The sequence below is a fragment of the Tachysurus fulvidraco genome, chromosome 20 (genome assembly GCF_022655615.1).
Source record: "Tachysurus fulvidraco isolate hzauxx_2018 chromosome 20, HZAU_PFXX_2.0, whole genome shotgun sequence".
NCBI classification, from domain to species: domain Eukaryota; kingdom Metazoa; phylum Chordata; class Actinopteri; order Siluriformes; family Bagridae; genus Tachysurus; species Tachysurus fulvidraco.
In genome coordinates this window covers 21241716-21247715 of record NC_062537.1, presented here as the reverse complement: position 1 = coordinate 21247715, position 6000 = coordinate 21241716, and the positions used below count along the sequence as shown (strand labels likewise).

The 6000-nt window shown below is 39.5% G+C and overlaps 1 protein-coding gene across 2 annotated transcripts in view; it reads right to left on the bottom strand.

The window, feature by feature from the left end:
- Window positions 1-2402, bottom strand: part of fam163ba (family with sequence similarity 163 member B, genome duplicate a) — a 21089-nt gene extending 18687 nt beyond the window's left edge. Inside the window, exon 1 of one of the 2 annotated variants that reach the window (XR_003443017.2) lies at window positions 1910-2344. The gene's annotated coding sequence lies outside the window, so the exon portion shown is untranslated. Of the gene's footprint in view, window positions 1-1909 lie in introns of both variants that reach the window. The other variant, XM_027162517.2, reaches the window with a different exon arrangement.
- Between the last annotated feature and the right edge of the window lie 3598 nt (window positions 2403-6000).

Here is a 6000-nt window from a genome sequence, read left to right as displayed (position 1 = left end):
GTTGAGTGTTGAGTGTTTGGTGTTTGGTGTTTAGTGTTTAGTGTTCGGTGTTGAGTGTCTGGTGTTTAGTGTTTAGTGTCTGGTGTTTAGTGTTTAGTGTCTGGTGTTTGGTGTTTAGTGTTCGGTGTTTAGTGTCTGGTGTTCTGTGTTTAGTGTTGGGTGTTTAGTGTTTGGTGTTTGGTGTTCGGTGTTTAGTGTCTGGTGTTTAGTGTCTGGTGTTTAGTGTTCGGTGTTTAGTGTTTAGTGTTTGGTGTTCAGTGTTTAGTGTTTGGTGTTTGGTGTTTAGTGTCTGGTGTTTAGTGTTCGGTGTTTGGTGTTTAGTGTTTGGTGTTTGCTGTTTAGTGTTTAGTGTCTGGTGTTTGGTGTTTAAAAAAAAGCTTTACTTAGCTTGAACCTTTTCCTGGAGACTTTACAAAATTTAAAAGCCCATGAAACATTATCAATCAATCAATCAATCAATCAATCAATTTTTATTTATAGAGCACCTTACAACAACCAAAAGGACACAAGGTGTTTTCCAGTAAAACTACAATAGACAATAAAATATAAGAGCACAATGAACATAAAATATCAGTTGAATCAGAGGCTACGTGTTAAAAGCTTGTATGAATAAATGAGTTTTGAACTGCGATTTAAAAACACTCAGCACAGTGATACATCGTAGGTGTGTTGGAAGAGCGTTCCACAGTTTTGGTCCCTGGACGGCAAATGACCGGCCTCCAAACTTTTTATATCTATATTTGGGTGTGACCAAAGAGGTATGTCCAGAGGAGCGGAGAGATCTGGCTGGTTGGTAGACCTTTATTAATTCGGCGAGGTGGGCCGGGGCCAGACCATTGATGGCCTTGAACACAAACCGTGTGTTTGTGAGTGTTTGGAGGTGTTGGAGAGAAGACGTGCTGCCGCGTTTTGTACCATTTGTATTATGTCTGCTTTACCTTTCAAAGTCATCTCTGGGTTTTATTTGTTAAACAATAGACGTTAATGAAGTTTGCGGATAGTTCAAACACACAGGTTATGTTGTGAAAGAATAGTAGAAAAAAAAATCAACAAGGTTTCTCAGCAGAACATAAATAATACATTTCAGATATAATGTTAGTTAGAAGTCCAAACTCAGCACTTTTACTTGTTAATATTTATTTCAGAATATTTCATTCAAAATGGCTGTGCATTCCAGAATGTCAAAACAATCTAGTGAAACATTGTTCGATATCCAGTGAAATGGGAAATTTCTGCCTTTGGAAAAGTTTGTAAATAAGCGATAACTTCACCGAGTGATTTAGATGTCGGGAGATCTGTATAATTTCATTTGTTCATTTGTTGCATTTTTTTTAATATATTGACTGCACAGTGTCAGAAATAAGTGTCAGCTGTTTGTTGCTCTAAACTTTGATGAATTCACTTGTGTTTTCCTTTGCATGGCTTTGTAATTATAAGAACACACCGGAAGTTCGTTAGGGTTTAAAGGCCATCAGCAAACTTCAGGACCATGGACAGCGCATATCTGGCGCTCGGCCCAATGATCCTGACCAGTGAGATTTAGAGAGGACGGAGATGTGGTCAGATTGTGGCTCCACGTCTATTCTCTGTAAATGAAGAGCTTGGCATTTAAACAGTTTAACAGTGTGGTTGAGCTTCCAGTATGTGGAGTGGATTCAGAGGCGCGGCAGTAACGTTAAAGCTGAGGACAGAAAATGCGCTTGAGTATTTGTACCGATTCATTATAATTATTTACTATAGTGTTGTTGTTGTTTTTCAGGTCGAACTGACTGTGGTGTTAATGGACTAAATGAACTGGGCTGGTTTATTATTATCCGCTCAGAAATACAGAAACAGGAAGCTTGACTTAGTGTAAAATTAGAATCGAATAAGTGAAAAAAACCGCGATATAAAAAGGTATTAAACTTACCTTCAGCAGCGGTGGAATGAATCAGATCACATGCAGGAAGAAGCAGCGGCTTTGGAGAAGCTCATCCGGATCATGGACAGAATCAGAAAGCAGAAATCATGCAGAACTGAGCGCCATGAACACCGCGGCGGTGTCGTTTCTTCAGCCGGGAGAGCTGTCAGGAAAATTTTCATCCAGAGCCGAACACCATGACTTCAACATCAGGCGGAAACGAGGCACAAGACGACGGAGAGGCTCGTGGACCAACTGCGTGTTTAAAATTAATGTCACAAATGAATCAGCAGTCGTGTTTAACATCCAAAAAACTGCGTGCGTGCAGGAAAAGCCGATACGCTTATAAGCGTTCCAGAAACTTAATACGTCTCTGAGCACAGGAGCAGAGGTGCTTATGAGCTGCTTATGAGCCTCTGCGTCCGGACTCTACACAAGCAAAAGCCTTGAGTCGCAGTAGAGGAGAAAAAAAATCACGCCAGGAATGGGTTGCCAGATCAGTGCGTGTGTCTAACATCGGAAAAAAACTCCTCCCATAATTTACTCTAAACTCAACCCAAGCAGAGAAATCAAAAGAAATGACTCAGGAGTGAATAATAAATAAATCTGTCATAATTATGAGTTTCTATTTCCACTGTTAACGTTGATTATTTCCCCCAACTGCATGTCATTGTCCTTTACACCACACCGATTTCACAACGAATTCACTTATTTCTCATTTACACTGTTCCTTCTCCAGCTCTTTATCACCTGGGGCTGATTTCTTTCTACCCCAGACTGTAGGTACAGTTCAGTCGTGTCAGAGGATCACAGTGAGTGTCTCCCACAGTGACTGACATATAATCCATTTTCTTTTCCCCAAGAATGCATTTGGTGGAAAATAAGAGAAGACTAAACACTACACACCCCACAATCCTAATAGTTTCATAATCAATATAGAGTTCAGATTTTAAACCAAACATTTAATGTCATTATGAACATCAGTGGAAACACACGTGTACATTTCAGAGTTATTAGTAGAGTGTGAACAGCAACAGTCTAATTTCTTTCCAGTCATGTAAATAAGAATATATATTTGAGTATATTGTTAACTAAAGATAAAATGCCTGCCATTATCTCTGTAAATCTCTACCTGTAATCAACCAAAGATGATTAAACTGATGATTAAATATCACAGTACTGGCAACCAGGAACCCCTCTGTGCTGCTCGGTCATACCGTCTGATCACGCACACGACTCTCCGTTATCTTATATTGAAGCAAGTTAGTGCACACACACACACACACACACACACACACACACACACACACACACACACACACACACACACACACACACACACACACACACACACATACACATACACACACACACACACACACAGGCGTTACAAAGTCCTGAAATCGGTGATGCTTTGCATTGCGGTTGTCATGGCAATGCCTCCAAGCTCACCTGGAACAACAGGGCTGTGATGTTACTAGTTAAATATTTACACCGCTATTGATTGAAGCTGTATTTATCAATATTTATATTTTTGTTGCTGTACAGTTACCGACTGTAGCCACGTGGAGTTCTGTAGAAAAGTTTTCCATCCATCAATAGAAAGAAATCATCATCCTGTTGGTGCATCACTGGGTGCGGTGGTTTATTTTTAGTATAGAAGTGACCCAGACATACAGTAGTTGTGTGTGTGTGTGTGTGTGTGTGTGTGTGTGTGTGTGTGTGTGTGTGTGTGTGTGTGTGTGTGTGTGTGTGTGTGTGTATGTGTGTGCTGGTATGAATGGATCACACACAGCAGTATTTTGGGGGTTTTAAACTCATCTGAGAAACTTCCCACAATTCATCTCCACTCATAAGATGGTTAACACAACTTGTGTGTGGAAATGAGTGTGAGCTTAAATCTATAGAAGCAGAGAAACAAACCCAACATTAATTATTTCCCTGTAACATCCCTAAATATTTTATTCCCCTACACCACAGCAGTCATAATGTGGAGCGTGCTCTGTACACCTCCCTGCGAATGAGTTGTTGCTATAGAAACGATAACGTATTAGATCTAATGCGTTCTGCTGTTCTAGAAAATGAATCATCACCTGACCACCAATCAGAGTCCAGGGTCCAGAACTCAGCAGCCCTGGGGTGTAAATATTTTTGGGTTCCACATTAAAAACGTAAGTTGGGTTCCATACAGAATCAGTCTCTGGTCTCCTGGCTGTTGTTATGAAGCACAATAAAACGCTTCGTAAGTCACAGTCTCATTTCTCATCGATAGCTGTTTCCTGTCTGACTGTTTGATGGAACCAGTGGGCGTTTACGGTCAACACAGGAGACATAAATAATTCTCTCTCTCTCTCTCTCTCTCTCTCTCTCTCTCTCTCTCTCTCTCTTTCTCTCTCTCCCTCTCTCTCTCTCTCTCTCTCTCTCTCTCTCTCTCTCTCTCTCTTTCCTCCAGTCTCTTGTTCTTCCTCTCCCTCATTTACACACTTGATCACTCGATGTTTAAACAGCAGTAACAAACATTGCATTTTCCTCTGAAGCTGATATCAATAAAATTAAGTGTATAATGGAGCACAGACTCCGAGTCTGTCCATCTGGATGTGGAAGGAGGCCAAACACAAGCACGGGTCCATCTGCACGGCCCGCAACGCTCAGCGTGCTAATAACCGCCGTCTAGGACACACAGAGCAACCACACGGCTCCTTAATCCATCTTTACTCTTTGGAACGTGGCCATGTGGAGAAGGTTGTTCGGGTTTGGACTCATCTTGTGTTCTTTTATCGACATCAATTTAACTTGCAAATTGGGTTTAATTTCACAATATGGCTTTTGTTATTCAGCAAATTATAAAATAGAACTTGATCCAATGTGTTTAAATCTCATCCTCGGTCAGAACCTCACAGAGCTTCATCACGTAATGAAGCCAGGAGAGGCTACATCAAGGTCAAGAAATTGTAATTGTGTGTGTGTGTGTGTGTGTGTGTGTGTGTGTGTGTGTGTGTGTGTGTGTGTGATGTACACTTTACTGGATGCTTCACCTTTGGCCTATTTCATGTTAAATCTATATTTTATATTGTGTATTCTATTTTGAATCTTAAAGCCTGTAATTTTATTGTAAAAGTTCAAAACACAGAAAAAATGTATGTATATAAAATACACCATAGAAAATGTATATCGCTGTGATATCAGTTTCAGTAAGTTCTCTACTGTAAAGAAAGCTGAGGGTGGGGTCAAGGATAATCTACGACCGAGCAATTCATTCATTTCATTCCTCATATTATCCTTAAACCCCTGGGATAACTGAGGTCTCTTTATAAGCCGTGATTCTTCTGATGTTCTCCACATGGAAAGGTTTTTTGTGCGGACTTAAAAAAAAAATAATGTTATTAAATAATGAATTTCTGTATTTAATGTTAAATCTCATCCTTCAGTCCTATATTGAGTTTCATTCCAGAATATTTGTATAGATTTCTGTGTAACTGTTCTGGTCTGAACGCTGCGTACTAGTTTCCTGTTCACACACATCCAGATTTTTATTATTATTCTGTTGCACCCTCGAACTCCTAAAACAAACCGTTTAACTTTTGAAAGCTCATTTCTTTACCCACCCAAAGCCTTGCAGGATCTTTGTTGTAGGATTTTAACTTCATATTTTATCTCAAATCAGAAATCTTTGGTGATCCATTTCAGAAACTCTGAACTAAAAGAAAATGCAGGATCGGTCGGTGCTCTGGAGTCGGAGGTAAAGCTGGAACTTTTGTTTATATCTTTCAGTTCTTTCCTTTTCCACATATTTCCACATACTTTCTTTGTTCTATTACTTCTTTTTTTATCCCTGTTTTTTACTCGATCCATTCATTTATTCATCTTCTCATCCTTTTTTTATTCACACCTTATTTTGTTTTATTCCTTCCTGTTTTCCTCATCATCCCTTTTGTCTACTTCATTTTCTGATTTTTATGCCTACATTTCTTGCATTTCTAATTTCCCATCTGCCCATCCTTTTCTAATTCCCCATCCATCTTGAGCTTTCCATCTGTCTCCCCTTTCTTTCTTTCTTTCTTTCTTTCTTTCTTTCTTTCTTTCTTTCTTTCTTTCTTTCT